General features: G+C 38.8%; 1 protein-coding gene and 1 pseudogene across 7 annotated transcripts in view; one reads left to right on the top strand and one right to left on the bottom strand.

Annotated features, from left to right (window-relative positions):
- DLG2 (discs large MAGUK scaffold protein 2) overlaps positions 1-16910 on the top strand; it is a 2075147-nt gene that overhangs the window by 1219502 nt on the left and 838735 nt on the right. The window lies entirely within an intron of this gene.
- Positions 14463-14627, bottom strand: LOC116600510 (annotated as a pseudogene).

Consider the following 16910-nt stretch of genomic DNA (forward strand, 5'->3'; position numbering starts at 1 on the left):
ACCGGAATTACATGAGTGGGAAGTAGATTGAAAAGTAGAAGTAAGGGTAGAAAGGTTTGGGTTATTGTGCTATTTGAATTTTATTATTTAAGTCAACAGGAAAAACAAACAGGAGTCATTGAAAGATTTGGAGTCCACAGTCACATTCTCAGACCCGTTTTCAGGGAGATTAATCACACAGCAAGGTGTAAGGGAATTGGACAGAAGAGAGGCTGGAGGAAATGAGAACACTTGGGAGTCTAGTGCAGTCTAGCCTTGCATGTGGATGGTGGCTGTGGGATGAAAATGCAGAAGACGTTATGGAGATGAAACGAACAGGCTAACAACTCACTGGTCTCCAGGGAGCGTGGAAGAAGTCTAAAGACTTCATAGTCTTGTCAGTACCTCATTGTACGTATTCTTGTACAAACCTTTGAGACAGGTTATAAATTTGGTGCCCTGGAATGCAGACCAAGAACCACACGATATCTTGCCCACATGCCACTGATAGCTGTGTTACTAATGTAGCAGTTTTTGGGTGACTCCCAAATGGACTAGATTTTAAATGTTAACCTACTAACAATTATCTCCGTGTCCTATTAGCAATCAGCTGCACCATCTGTTCCTACCAATAGAGGATACCTTCTGGAAAATGAATTTGAGAATGGTGAAATAATGCATGTTTAAAAAACCCCGACTGAGAACATTATTTTAGAGCACTGCATTCTCTGGTGCAGGGGGAAGATGTGGGAAGGAATTTCTTCTTTTCTGTTATATAAAGCTTATGCTAAGATACACAGGATATATAATGAGTTCTGTGACTTAATTTTGTGTTGCCAACTCTTTTTTTTTTTTTTTTAAGTGAAAGACTAATCATGAAATGATTCAAATGGGAAGGCAGTGCCACCAGTGGAAAAAAACCTAGACTCGGAGTAAGAAAAGGAAATTTGAGCCTATCTATGTTATGTGTTAGTGATAAAATCTATGTTTTTACTTAATATCTCACAGTCTTAGAAGTCCCGTCTATAAAATGACCATACCAGCACCTGCCTTGCCTAAGTCATAGAGTTGTTGTGAGGATCAAGCGAGTTGAGGTATATGAGAGAGAAGCCCGGATAATCATATCATCAGACCTGAAAGCTACTTGATTGGAAAAATCCAGACTATCATGGATCTGTGAACCTCTAAACATATATCACTGACCAAGAGAGGGTTATTGTGATGTGAGTTGTAATCAAGGTCGATCGATTAAAAAAAACTTCATCACAAATTTGTGAGTTCTTCATCACAGTTCCAGAATAATGGGTCATGGTATGTGTCTCACTGCAGTCAGTGTGCGACATCTGTGCTGTATAGAGCAATGTATTTTAAAGTGTGGTGCCTGGACTTGGAGCATCAGCAACACTGGGAATGTGTTAAAAATGCAAATGGTAGGTACTCACCCTAGACCTAAACTGAATCAGGAACTCTGCAGGTGGCACCAAGCAGTTTGTGATTTAAAAGTCCCTCCTGGAAATTCTGATGTGCCTTGAATTTTGAGAACAACTGATAAAGAGGGAAGAACGCAAGCTCTCGAGTCAGATCCTAGCTCTGACCTTTAATCGTGCAATGACCTTGACTTGTTCTTTAAGGACAGCTGCCCAGAGAGTCCCTGCTGGGGTGGAGGACAAAGAAGGGCAATATAGATACATTTTACTCCTCTTAAAATACTAGCCTACTAACTAGGCCAACCGTCATATTTGTTAGTTCTTCTGCCCACATAAAGCTTTTCCTTCTTTCCCCTCTTCTTCATTTTTTGCAAAATTTTTTTTTGGTTGGAAGTAATTTTCCAAGAATAGAGTTTTTTGGTTAAGCGCTTGGACCGTAGAGAGGAATGGCTCATCTGGAAACTCGAATATACTAGGAAAAAAACAAAGCCAGATTTTATTTTTGACATTGAAAACAGAGTTTTCAAAGTGTATGGGCTACTCCTCAGGAAAAAAATACATCTTATGCTATTAAAATTTATATCAGTGTACATATTTCATAAAGGTTTATCTGTTTCAGACGAACCGGGCATGAAAATGAAAGACAGCTTCTGTGAGATGCCTTGGTTCTATTCAAAAGTGTACCTATAGCTAGGGTTCATAGTAGTGTAGTTATTTGGAGTCACTACTCAAAATGATCCTATTGCTAAGCACAAAGATTAATGCATACGACCAGGTCTGGGTCCAGTATACTTTTTTCTTCTGCTGGAAATGAGCTCCACAGGTATTTATAGTGAATACTAAAATGTTAATTAAGAGCACCAAAGAGGAGTTAATTAAGAGCACCAGAGAGGGTGGCTCAGTCGTTAAGCCTCTGCCTTCAGCTCAGATCATGATCCCAGGGTCCTGGGATGGAGCCCCACATTGGGCTCCCTGCTCAGCAGGAAGCCTGCTTCTCCCTCTCCCACTCCCCCTGTTTCTGTTCTCTGTCTCACTGTCTCTATGTCAAATAAACAAAATCTTTAAAAAGGAAAAAAAAAAAAAGGCAGCAAAGAAACCCTTAAGGAAGCTGCTGAGACGATGAGGCCAGAAGAGACTGATCTGTGCAGTGGCTAGACGGAACCCACCGCTTGTCATGCACTGTGCTGAGTACTGGGGTAGCGAAGTAAGGAAAAGAGAAACAGTTCCTGTCCTCATTGAAGGAAAAAACGTAGCGGGGAGAAGGACGTTAAACAACTGACCGCAAAAATAACATAATTATGAGTTGGGATAAATTCCACGAAGAAAACAATACAGGGTGTTTTGAAAACATGTAGCAGGAAGAACCGTAAGCCGCTGCCCTGAGTTTGCAGCCTTCTTTAATGTGTTTTGCATTTTGTATGCTCAAAGTTGGTCTATGTAGTCCTTTATTGCTACTCATAGGACAGGAAGACCAGAATTTTATCCATAGTTACCTAAATTTACCTAACTTTCTTGCTACCTGACCTTGGGAAAATTACTTAATCTCACCAGGGTTTAGTTTTCTCAACCATCAAATGGAACAGAAATACCAACCTGGTAGGGATGTTGTGAAGATTAGACAGAGAAAGACACAGAACTGTGTGTGCTTGGCACATGGTAAGTGTTGAATGGATATGTTAGCTGTGTGAGCCCAGAGAAGGCGCAGGGGAAGGAAGAGGGTGATGAGATAATTTGAATTTCTGTACTCCTGATGCTCAGACTAATATTTGTTCCTTAACAAAAAATATATACCTCAGTGTTATAACCAAAATATTAGAAAAAAAAATTCTTAAACACCCCAAAAAGTAACGTCTAAAATCTGTTGCCTGGTCTATTTTTTGTCTATGTGCTAACAGAGTGCAGAGTGTTTTAACAGGAAAGGATGAGGGGAAGATGCTTAGTTTCAAGTTCTGGTCTGCCCTTTTGATGATAACAGAATAGTGATACTCAAGTTTCTGTATTTCTAACTATTGATCTAGGACTCAAAGAAGAGGGCTTTCCTGTGAGAATGGACACAGAGGCATAAGGAGACATGTCAGAAAGACATGCTGACTAACACCAAGGTCCTGAAGCAATCAGGATAACAGCCAAGTCAAGAGAACTAGGCTTCAGTAGGTAGCCCTCGCCTCCAGCCTGCCTCTGCTTCTCCAATGAGCTGTATGGTCTATTCATCTTACAGGACTCATCTTTTTCTTTTGTACAGTAAGGATGAAAGAACATATTTATCGAATATATTTTAATTCCTTTATGAGATAGCTCTCCCTCAGGTAGATGTAATACTTTACTGAAAAATAGTATTAAATGAGAGGACATATATGAATGGCTTTTGGAATTTGAAAGCCCGAAGTCAACTCAAGTTTACTGATTACAGTGTTGCTTTTGTAATGTGGGCCTTATATTGTTAAATGAAAGTCTTCTGTCTTCCCCAAACCATTTCTAAGTCCCTCGAGTATTGAGAGGATGCTGTTTGTTTTCATGTGCCTAGAGCAGGATTTCCAAGCGTGTACTGAGTGAGCTATCGAGAACTGATCCTATTTGGAGAAATCAGAAGAGGTGTTTAGAGAGGCAGAGGAGCACAGCATTTCTAAGGGGTGACATAGTGACAAATGAGGTTGAATAGCTTCCTTAGACAAGAGTAGAGCTAGAGTAGCAGAGTAGACCTAGTAAGCAGAGAGTTCATGTTTATTCGTGAAACCAAAGTTCAGGCAAAGATAAGAACCTTGGACATTTGCAAAACCATAAAAATGTATAATGATTCTCTACTTAGTTTTATTTACTGAATAAACTTCTAGTGAATGTAACAAAGGACAAGTATGGATCATGGTTCCTATCCTCAAGGAACCCACCCTCTACTGAAGGGGGGAGCAACATGCGTATAGCACAACTGGAGAAGGTCTGAGATGGAAGTATCGACAAAGGGCTCTGAGATCAAAAAGCATCCCCCTGGGGAGGCCAGGGAAAGCTTCTCAGGAGGGTGAAGCTTGAGTATAGAAGGAGCAGCACCCGCAGGACACTGAAGGGGAGAAGGAAGCAAAGGCAATTCCGAACATTTTCAGTTCCTGTTCTCATGTAAGTGAGCTGTCTTAAGAAAGGTTCAGATTCCGGTTTAAGTTAAAAGATGCGTATCCTCATCATAGACATAATTAAGATCCCAGTTAATGAATTTGTTGGTGATTCTTTCCTTTTCTTTTCTTTTCTTTTCTTTTTTTTTTTTTTTTTTTTGCATACCAGCCTTAGTTTATTCTTTATAATATATATATTAAAAAGTGAAAATGTAACGCTGTAACTGAAAAAGTATCATAGAGTTTTGAAAATGAATTCACTGTAGGAGTCTAAATAGAAAATAAAAATCAGCTTTTTAAGCTGCTTTTTTACTGAGTGTGTTTTGAGTCAGCAGTAATTCTGGGTATAGAACACATATTGTGCTTCATGAATTGGGCTGACCCAGAATACTGATGCTACTGCTACAACAGAGATCATATGGCCTCTTATCTGCACAATAAGGATTGTGTACACACTACCATCTCTGCTCCTCACTGGAGTGTGAATAATGTCTCTGGGCTATTTTGTTTGATTTATCTTCACTCTCATCTAAAATATCTGGGAATATCAGCTGCACTGAACTTCTTAACACAACCCTAAAATGACGATGTGAAAAGAGGTTTTAGGGGCACCAGGGTGGCTCGATGTGTTAAGCCTCTGCCTTCGGCTCAGGTCATGATCTCAGGGTCCTGGGATCGAGCCCCGCATTGGGCTCTCTGCTCAGTGAGGAGCCTACTTCCCCCTCTCTCTCTGCCTGCTACTATGCCTACTTGTGATCTCTGTCTCTCTGTCAAATAAGTAAAATCTTTAAAAAAAAAAAAAAAAAGAAAGAAAAGAGGTTTTAATAAACAAAGAAATGCATACTGCAATGTGTATATTGCAAATGCATAGTAAGGTTAGGGATCTTAAAAATCCTCATTTCTATGGGATCCTCTATTTGAGGGGTAGAAGTAGATAGAGAAGAGCAGTATTTCCTGGCTTTCTGGTCATCACTCATCTTCCTCTGGCATATTTCCAAAACACCCTAGATCACCCTAGAATGAGCTCTACTCTTGTTTCTTCATAGTGCCACTCTATAGTATCTGTTTCCTCTTTCTCCTGGTCCTTGACCCTTTTGTCCTCGGCTTTCTTCCTTGTTCTCCATTCCTTTGATTCCGTCCACACATTGCCTTTTAAAGAGCTTTCACACATAATACTTGGCCAGCACTCCCTCTACAGGTGATCTGATGAATCCACTACAATTACCCCAGCACAGTTAGATCTTCAGTTCTTGGTGAAAAGCACTGTAGCAGCAGTAGAAGGAAATCTTTCAGATCGGAGCCATTTTAAGTAGCAGTATCACTTGGATTCCCATAGTCTCCTTTTCCCTAGATGGAATTCACTGTTATAAAAATAAAGCATTGTGAAGAAAGAGCTCATGTATAATTGATTTTTGCATTAAAGCAAATTATGGTTCATTTGTCCCAGATGAAAACAGAACCATTGTTAATTTCCACAGACTGACAAAAGCATTTTTTTCTAATCTAGACGAGCGGTTATTACAACTTGTAAAATCCGATAATGAGCCTGAGTCCTTAAAAGTAGGAAAGAAAGGGAAAATGTCAGCAGAACGTTAGTGGCTTTATGGAATACACTTTCCCATGGTTCAGAGGTGGTGTCCAAGGTGGTGTCCAAGGTGGTGTAGGTGATCTACTGTAACAGGCCACAGTGACTTCATGCAGTAAAGACCTATAGCTCTCGTCTCAGTGACCACTGCCATTGGTGGTCAGGCTGTGGGCCACCTTTGTCACTGCTACTTTCAGCATTTGACCTCCAAGATTGTGAAATAATAGAAAGAGAGGGCTAGAAGAATTCTGTAGGAAGTTTCATGACAAGGCCGAGCTTGTCCCGCTTCTTCTCTGCCCACATTCTTTTGGGAAGAACACAGTCAGCAGTGCCAATCTAACTGCAACAGAGACTGGGAAAAGTCATTGTCTTGTGGGTCCAGCGGGGGGGGGGGGGGGGGGGGGGGCAGGAAACAATTTGGTGAACACAAAGCAGTGCCTCAGACAGCATTTTGCCATTGTCAACGAAGTGACTATTTTATGAGTGACCAATATAATTCCCATCCCTTTTTTCTGTTCCAAAGAGAAATCTGCCTCAGGAAGCTTTAATGAAAAGAGGTAGTATAGCCAACAGTTAAAAGCAAGGACTTTGGAGTCATATCAACCTTTGTTCAAGTTTCCCTTTACATTTGCTAGCCTTTTGCCTTGAGGTCTTCTTTTGTATTCGTGAATTTTCTCATCCATTCTTCGGGAGCTACAGCACCTTAAAATAAGGAGACTATGATAATAGAATGAGATAATACATGTAACACAGGAAGCAGTTGATGAGTGACAGTGTAACTATCTGGATGGTTACACTGGGAAGTGGGAAGGAAAGGAGCGCCCGTGACATCTACCATTAGGCCCCTCCAGATCCTTACATTTAGGACATTTTCTTTCATTCAGACTATAAGCCATTTTCAACAAAGGCAAGTCACAAAATAAAGGAAATGGGTGAGGAGAAAAACATCCTTAGTTATGGCAGTTTTAGCAGAACTTTACAGGTTTTTAATTTTGTGGGGGTGGGGGTTGATAGCTGCCCAGTCCACTGGAATGTGACGCTTGTCTTCCCAGTGGCATGAGGATGACTCACCCGAGAGGTTGTTTTTGCCAGCTCTCTCTTCTCATCTGTACCCGGGAGGAGGCCTGCTTGTACATCTCAGGCAGAATGGCCTACTGAGGTTTTTGTCTCCCTAATTTCTGTGAAGTGTGCTTTCTCATTGATGTATGCACATAAATCACAGACATTTGCAAAACAAGTAAAATATTGTCTAGGGCTCAAGAGAATTCATCACAATTAAATAAAAGTGTTCTCAGTCTGTGCCCATGCAGGAAAGCAATTGTGTCATCCGGCGCAGAATGTTTTCTTTCCTTGTGTTTAGGAAAGAAAGAAAGAAAAAAAAGAAAGAAAGAAAGAAAGAAAGAAAGAAAGAAAGAAAGAAAGAAAGAAAGAGAAAGCGAGGAAGGAAGGAAGAAGGAAGTACATTTATTTGTTTGTTCTAAAGTATCTTTTATTAGAACTTCCTGATGAGATATGGTTAAGTACTTTTATTGGTAATGTTTCTCATTTTTGCAGTGCAAACCAACTGTAAAGATATTTAGCTCATGTAAATCTAGAACTTTGAATTTACAGAGTATCCTCAAATCTCTTCCTGGGAACTCCTCACTTAGCTGAGATAATTTTATTTATGGGGACCAAAAATGGAACCACAAGTAAAACATATTTTCCTTTTGGTTTATAAGTGGGAAAATTAAATAAATATGTAAATTAAGTATGTGGTTAACATTATATGGTTGAATGCCAACGGCCAAAAGAAAAAAAAGAAAATAGCAAAGCTCAGGTCTCTCAATTTCTAGGTCCAAATACTCCTACTAGAACAGTCTGTCTTGTATTAGCCCTCTTATTGTTTGATGCCTCATTGTGATTCTGTAAACATTATAGGAGAATGACATACAGAAGATTATCTCATCTAATGCACTGCCCTTGGGCAGTTGAATGATCAAACAATTCAAATCAAAGATTTTTGTTTCTGGTACTATGCTGGATTAGTTTATTTAGACCATCTCTCCCTCTGACCACAACTAAAAATGTTGGATATAGCATTTTTTAAAAAAACACACAAACAAAATTTCTTGAAAGTGCCAACAACTAGCAGGATAATAGAGTTATCAGGCAGAAACCTAACTACTTGAAGGCAGGGCTGATGGGAGGGCTGGTGTTGCACTTAAAGCCACTCTACCCTGAGGAATTTGTTGAACCATGGGCAATGAAACTTTGAAACTGACCCATAAAGGATGTAGACTGGAATTGTAAGATGCAAACTATAAAATAGTCATCCTTATTGTTTGAATTAATTAAAGAGAAGTTGAGTAAATAATACATGAAACTATAAAAAAAACTGTCCCAGCAGATTTGGGAGAAAAAAAACAAAAACAAAAACAAAAAACAGAAGAACTTAAAGAGGACCTCAATAAAATAAATAAAATGAAAATTAAAGATGAGGTTGAAAAGTGTAAGGGCAGATTAATCAAAGCTGAAGAGACCTTGAGAGACCTAGGAGATCATTCAGAAGACATGAGGCAGTGCTCGCTTCGGCAGCACATATACTAAAATTGGAACGATACAGAAGACATGAGGCAGAGGGCAGAAACAAAGAGGAAATACAGAAAGCTAAGACATGTTGCTGACAGGTGAGAAGGGTTGCTAAGTGTCTAAGAAGAATTGCAGGAGAGGGTGTGAGGGTTTGGCAGAGGCAATAGTTGAAGGAAGAAATGGCCAAGAAGTTTCTGGAGTTGATAAAATATGTGAATACACAGATTCAAGGAGATTCACGAATCCCAAACAGAATTTTAGAAGTCCACAGCTGGGTATGACAGGGTGAGGACACAGAACAGCAGACACAAAGGGATATGTCAGCACTAACTGAGGAGGAGGGCAGTGTATATCTCAACATATGCTGAGAAAATAACTCTCATTCTAGAATTGTTTCATTAAAATATAAAGGCTAAATAAAGACATTTTGGAAAAACAAAACCTGGGAGACTTTGTTTCCAGCAGACCCTCACTAAAGAACTTTCTAAAACATGCCTCCTAAGCAGAAGGAAAGTGATCTGAGATGGAAAACAGAACCTGCCAAAAGAAGAACAAAGTGCCATACATAGGAATTAATCTAAATGAATATGTATTTTATAAAATAATAATAATGGTTATAGGACTAAATAAGATAGCCAAAATATTGTCAATAATAATACATTAATAATCTGTATATATTAATAATATATTTGTAGGCAAATAAAAGTGTTGACAAAGTTTAGACTTTGAGAAGTGTGCATGTTATAATTCCAAAGGTAAACACAAAAAATGGAAATCATAAATCACATTAAAAAAATTCAAAAGAAGGAAAAAAAAATAAGAGAGATGCAAAACAAGTGGGACAAGTCTAAAGCAAACTAAGGATGTAGCTAGGAAAAAAAAAAAGAATGCAGGTAGAAAGCCAAATACGTCCCTCATTACATGTTCATAAACCACTACTGCACAAAACCAGATAGCTGCACCTCACAATATAATGGTAAGAGGAATACACAAATTACCAAATAATAAACTTTGTGTGACTCTGTTTCTATATATTTCGAAATAGGTAACACTATGCTATATTGTCAAAGGCTGCAGGGTGATGATATCTGTAAAAGAAAACAAGGACGGAATTATTACAGAAGTCAGGGGAGCACTTACCCTTTTGCAGTCAGAAAGGGGAGTATTTGGGGAGTGGTCCTGTGTAATTTTCTTTAAACTGTACATATATGTTTAATATACTTTTCCACATATGCTTTACATACAAGTATCTTCCCATAAGAACTGTTAAAAGATAGACAAATACATATATAAATGATGTTTTATACAGAGTTTCCTTGTGTTTTGTACTTCTTTAGACCAGACTTCTAGAATGGAAATCAATGTGTCAGTGATACTAATTTTTAGCATCCTTAATGAAAATGGTTCAAAGCCAACTCTCTCTGATTTCTAGACCATCTTCTTATACAGTACACATTACATCCCACATATTCTTTTATTTAAAGGTTTTGTTTATTTATTTGACAGAGAGAGAGAGATCACAAGTAGGCAGAGTCAGGCAGAGAGAGAGAGGGGGAAGCAGGCTCCCTGCTGAGCAGAGAGCCTGATGCGGGGCTCGATCCCAGGACCCTGAGATCATGACCTGAGCCAAAGGCAGAAGCTTAACACACTGAGCCACCCAGTCACCCCTACATCCCACATATTCTTAAGTTGTTTACCAAAATCTTTTTGTCACCTTGTAGTACCACCAGGATTGTATCATTATCAGAATCTTTCTATGTCATCAATACTATCATTTAAAAATATCCACTTTCAAGTGAACTTAATAGGCAATTACTTTGACTATTTTCAGATGCATTTGTGCCATATTAAAGATAGCTTTTCATTTTAAGGAAGTATAGTAGAATGTGCCTTCTGGACCCATGTTGCCTAGATCCACATCCTAGCTCTCCCAATAGCAGCTGTATTAGCTTGGGCTGGATATTTTACTGGTTTCTCAGTTTCCTCATCTGTAAAATGAGGGCAATAATTGAATCAATTCCATAGGCTTGTTGAGAGAATGAAATGTAAATGCCTAAAACAATGTCTGGTACATTTTAAGTATTTGATACTTGTTTGTATCTATTTATTGCAAGAGTAGACCAACATGGATTTGAGCTCAGTACAAATCACATCCTTACCAACAGCATACATGTAATCAGTAAGACATTCCACCGCCAACCTAAAAGACAGATACTCGCCACTCCTCCATGACCATTGTCTAATTCATCTCATCAATGCTCTTCTCTTAGAATGTTAGTGCTAACCGTGGGGAAAATGAACCCGCGGGAGGATCAAGAATGTTTTCACTCACTCATTAAGTTCAGTAATGAATTCCTGAGCTACATGCCTGGCTCTGCAGTAGAAATGTGGAATGCGATAGTTTGCAAGACACTGCGCACTAGTAGGAGAGAAAAAAAAAATCTAAATATTGGAAGAAGAGGCACCTAGTACAAGAGATCAGGTTAACAGAAGATCCTAGTCTCATTCAAGACATCAAAGAAAGCTTCCCGGGGTGTGTATGGTGGGCGGGTGGGGTTGGGGGGAGATGACATTCTGTATTTACCACTGTATGCATCTCTAACAGATACATTATCTCATCCTTCGTTCTTCACAAAGACCCCATTAGGTAGATGTCCAGTCCCTATTTTGGAGGTGGGGGAACAGAGATTCAAACAGGATAACTGGCTAGATAGGGTTGTTTCCTTCATTTCCAGAAACACAGTGGGATTCTCATGAAATGAAAAATCTACTTAGGTGGCACTTAGTTTCTTTCTGCCCTCTCTTAGCACGCAAAATCTAGTACCCACGGTGAGCCAAATTCTCGCACACAGATCATCAACAGCAAACAGCTGCTTTGACTCTTTTTTTAAGGCATTAACAGGAAATCCCAAGCTAAATTTAAATGGGGCTTTTAGGAAGAAACAATTCAAGGAAAAATAATCAGCATCTAGTTGTGTTTGCCCTCCATTAAGAAGTCTCTAAATACAAGCGCTATTAAATGCTCCGAAACCATTCGAATTCACATCTTTGCTGGCCTTCCACATTGGTTTGTCTTGGAGTTTCTTACCTTGCAATTATACTTGAATTCATTAAAAACTAGATTACCTTAACGGGTGTGTTACTTGATATTCCTTGTTAAAATAATGCAAATCCTGGTTATTGAAGAGAGAAAATACCAAAACCATTTGTCTCAGTTGGTTTTGGGTAAAAATAAAACTAGGCTGCCTTATTTTTGGGTAAAACAAAAACCAGGCTGATTCAACACCTTCCTCTGAAATGGGTACTATTGTCAGGGGTTTCTTGGGTAGCCTTTTATTGTTTCATTGTAATTAAAATATTTCAGATTTGTTCCTCTCCACAAAAAAAGATAACAAGATATACAGACCTGTCTGCACTTGAGATTTTTACGCAATAATGTATCTTCTATATCTTCCTATGTCAGTGTTTGTTTTTTTAGAGCTTTCCATGGTAAGGATATAACCTAATTATTAAGTAGTTTTCAACTGATGAGTATTTGGCTCATTTCTAATTGTTTGCTCTTACAAATAAACTTAGGGACATAAGTGTTCCCTGCGTATGTGTGCTTTCCTAAAGTCCAGTCTTGTGGATGGGGTGGGGCTGGGGATGTGTGTCTGGGTTATAGACAGCAAAGGTAGAATTAATAGAAGCCATTTTCAGGCCTGAACCTTAAATCTATTCTGTACAACCCTCCTATGCCCTCTTCTCCTGTAAAGACCCCTTGGACAACATGTGTTCCAGATGGTGTCATTACAAGACGAAGGAGACCCGCCCCGCTAGCACATGACTGTGCCATAACTGGGGGCAAAAAAGGGTCATCGTGTTAGGTGCCTGGGATTTTGTGGGTTAGTACAACATCATGTATTGCTGACTCATGCAAACCCTTCACATGAGTGCAGTTACATTTATGGAGTAAGTTTCCCTGAAGTAGAATTTCTGACTTAGCGCTAACTTTCCCTGCTCACTCTCTCTAGGTTTTCAGCAGACCCTCTAATTTATCCTCGTGCTTCTCATTTCCGACCCTGGCCTTGCATTCCGTGGGCACTGCCTTGGCGTTTACCCTTCCTGTTTACCCTCTGATGGTCCCCTTGTTGCTGACCTTTCGCTCTCTCAACTGTCCGTGCCCAATGCTGTCAGTCTCATGTTTCTCTCTGCTCTCAGAACTAATGCATTTTTTCCTGACCCCCCTAAAATTTTTCTTAACAGTTGCCAACTGCCTCCAGGCTCAGTTCTAGATTTTTCTAGCCTGGCATTTAAGCCTGCCCACACTAACATTTAGAAGATAGTTACCAGTACAGTGACCAGCATGGAGTAGGTACTCAGTAAATGGTGGGACCTCTTATATTTTATAGCTGCAACTAGACAGTGTCTTGTGCAGGGCTGACATTCAAAAAATAATTTCTGGTCAGTAGACTCTATTAGGGAGAATTCATGACTTACTAAATTGCATTATCATAGGATTCCTTGCTTTTTCCTCTAACAGCATGGTTTTAAGGTTAATATCCATAGTGTGTTGCTTAATCAGAGGCTTGGATGGTGAGGCTACAGAGGAGTAGCTCATACAATCCGTTAAACATCTAGGGAAGCATTCCTTTGTACCTGGGGTGGATTACGCAATAGTGCTTATGGCGTCCAAGGATGGTGGTACCACTTAAGGCAATATGAAAAACAATGTATCACACTGAATATTCACATGGAGCTTCTATACCTAAAAGACACTGCTAACTCATAATCAAGTTGGAATAGCTGTTTTTAGCATTTTAAAGTGTAACGTGCCAAGACATGATTATTTGCATGTTGTTACTCCCCCACCATGCATTCAAAGTGAGCCTATACATCATCCATGTTTAACAATGTTTTGGGGATGAATATGATGTTCCAGCAAGAGATAGCTGCATTTTTATAACATGGGAATGATGAAGGAGAATTTTATTCCTGTTGATGTGGATGTTTATTCAAAAAAGAGAAGTATTTTTAAATGTTGGTTATTTTTCACATCGATTTAACTGATTTAAGTGAAGAAAATGTGTGAAATTATTCTGAAGCATAAATCCAGTTGTCTTGGAAACTTTGAGAGATAAAAAATGAAAACAAGATATTGTCATGCTTAAACTGCAAGGGATCTGAATATAAATCACCTCTAAATTTCTCTTCATTTTGTTCCAGTATAAACAAAACTCATTATTAAGAACCAGAAAATATTAAGGACATGGTGGATGTAAAACAGTGAATATTTTGTAATGTATTTTATTTATATCACCTGTCCAGAAAATCTAAATCCAGTATTTTGTTACTGATTTGGGACAGATTTTTTTCTGGAGGTTCAGTGGAGTCAAGGAAAAGTTAGTCCATCTGTCTGTTTGTCTCTCTTTCTTGCTAATAATTTCACATTTGTTTATGCTTTAGGTAACTGTGCCCAAGTGCTGAAATCCCATTTAACTCTTAATCAGATTACAAATTTTAAATGACACAAACAAATAACATACAACGAAATGCTGTTTGTACTGGGCTTTACTGAGGAAAGCTCAGCGCTGTGAGCAGGTTCTTAGAAAATGACCCCTCCCACCAGCATTAGCTATAGAGATGCCCACGGTGCTCTCTGATACTTTGCGGAAAATAAAAAGCAAGTAGGAGCTGATGCATTCTTTCACAAAGGCTTTTATAAGCAATAACCTAGTCTAAATGAAAACTATGGAAATTAAAGCACATCCTTTAGTAGAGGCAAACAAACTTTCTCTGAACTAAATATTTCAGGGAGAAAGTAGAATTCCTAAGATTGTAAAAGTGGCATCTAGGATTCATTATGTAGTTAGCTTAAAAAGTGATCCACGTTTAATCAGAAGCAAGAATGACTTTATTTAGCAGGACTATTACTAGTGACTTTCGTTAATACACTTGATCTTAGCCAAAAGGCTGAGAAGCGATGTGACTTTTGTTAAACAAAGCAAGTTGCTTCTGTATATTTCTACTCCTGACTCTTATATCCACTGGCTAATATTCAGTTACCTTTTCCTCCTTCTTTCTTTCCTTTCTTCCTGATCTCAAATTACACACTTCTCTATTGTGGGGTTTCTTTTCCTTTTCTGCTTTTTCTAGTAGCCAAGGATGTGTTCTTTCAGCTATGACCATTCTGGAAACATGGAGTATTGAATAATTATAATCTATAATGTATACATTTTGATTTTAAGTACGTTAGCAGATATAAATTTAAAAAGGAGTCGCTATCTCCTTTCCAGTTATCCATGTCCTAGGGAAACAACCTTCCCATTCCCTCTCCCGACCCTCCCTACAGCACCGGTGCACATGCGTGCACACACACACAGCACCCCGAAGAACAGTGGGAGGTCTCCAGTTATTAGACCACACTTCTAGTTTCTCCCCCCTAGGCAGCTTAGAAAATTAGTAGACATGGAAGAGATGTGTTCTTGTTTGGATGGGTGCTTTGGAATTGATAGTTTTTAAAGATTTAGTTTCATTCACCTGATAGGATCTATAGCCTCTTTTAGGAATTAATGACTTGCCTATCCAAACAATATTTATGGTATTTCCCTCCCAGGGCCTGTTACTGTTGGGGTTCTGTATCTCTGTAGGATAAATTAAATATACATTTGTCATCAAAACTGTTTTTCATTGAGTATCCCCTGTGCATTATTTCTCTTATGATGCTGTGTTTGAGCACGCGCGATAGAAAAGGATAATATGAGTGGACCGACAGGCAAGAAGTAGGGCGTGAGAAGGACTGATTCTTCTGACTCACAGTTATTTCTGGTTGAGAGCTGCGAGTTAGGGTAGCTGGGTTCTAAATTTCTCAGATGGGATCAGTGAAGACATCTAAGAGTACCAGCGGTAAGAGGTGTGCAAATCACAGATCTGTTTTGCAGTCTTTCTTAGCTGAAAGGGCCGAATGGTAAAGGAACCTAACACTTGAAGTCCAAACTATCTGAGGTGAATTTGAGAAAAATGAGATTAGAAAAAAATTTTTTTTTGTCCTGTCGGTAATAGCCACAGTAAGGAGTGGCTGAAGGAGGTGGCATTAACTCCAAGAAACAAATGAGGTAGTCTTGCTAGAAGAGAAGAGAGCATTTCAGCACTACTGATGATTTCCTTGGAACTGGCTTCAGAGAGCTTTGTAATGGGAGCCCTGGCAAGACTGTGATCACGCGGTCAGCCAGCCTTTAACGTGGTGGTGAGTCTCCATCAAGGAGTAGAAGAGCAAACTCTGAAGAACTATGGCTATAGCTGGGCTTGGTTTGGGGTAAGACTTACCCTTTCACCTTACGAGTGGAGTTAAATGATGGAAAGATACTTGAAATGTAGGCAAGGTGAAAGACTATTGTAGATAGGAAATCATAATCTGGCATACATATGTAATTCTAACATTTGATGTCCATGGCATTTGGGGACTTTCTTGGGACAGGGAGAGGGTCTTTTATTTCTCTTTTGCATGCCCGACCATACCCAGCAGGGGACCTGCCATGTCCTCATTTCTCAGTCAATGATGATTTCGAGGCTAGTTGATCATAGCTGCCTATTTATTTTCTTATGGGGAGGTTGGAGTAGTTCTTTTTTTATGTAAGCAGTTTCTTTGTTGAATTTTTAGACGTTTGGGTTAAATGAGAAGTATCTCAAGAAGGGGGTTTTATGCATAACTTGAAATGTTCATATAACCTAAATATATATAGAAAGTCATAGCATCATACCAGTTTAGATTCATGTGGACTTGCATAGAAATTTGCAAATAATAACTTGTATTTCTCAGATGATGCAAACTTTTTAATATTTACATGTTTTTACATTGAATGACTATATAGAAAATGTACTCTTTCAAGAATATACGCAATTTTCTAATGACAATGAAATCTTAGACTAAGAACAAAACTTTTCAATTCTTGGATGGATTGAGAAGAATTATCACTAAAGTATTATCAAGAGTATATGATGCTTTTCATGAGATTTTCATTGTAGTATTAGCAATTTTTCTTTTGATACACATTAATGGTGGTGTTAAGTGAAAAACACAATTCATGTATTTGAAAACTTTCCCACTTTATTCTTACACTAAATGCTTTTGCAAGGTAATGGAGATTTGTTGGAAAAGATGTTCATTAGGTTCACAATAAAATGACTCATTGTTAAAAAAACAGAAGACGACAACCTACCGAATGTAGAGTTTGAGAAAGTAAACACTGCACTCTCAAAAGCTCACTT

This window comes from Mustela erminea, chromosome 9 (assembly GCF_009829155.1).
Source record: "Mustela erminea isolate mMusErm1 chromosome 9, mMusErm1.Pri, whole genome shotgun sequence".
NCBI lineage: Eukaryota > Metazoa > Chordata > Mammalia > Carnivora > Mustelidae > Mustela > Mustela erminea.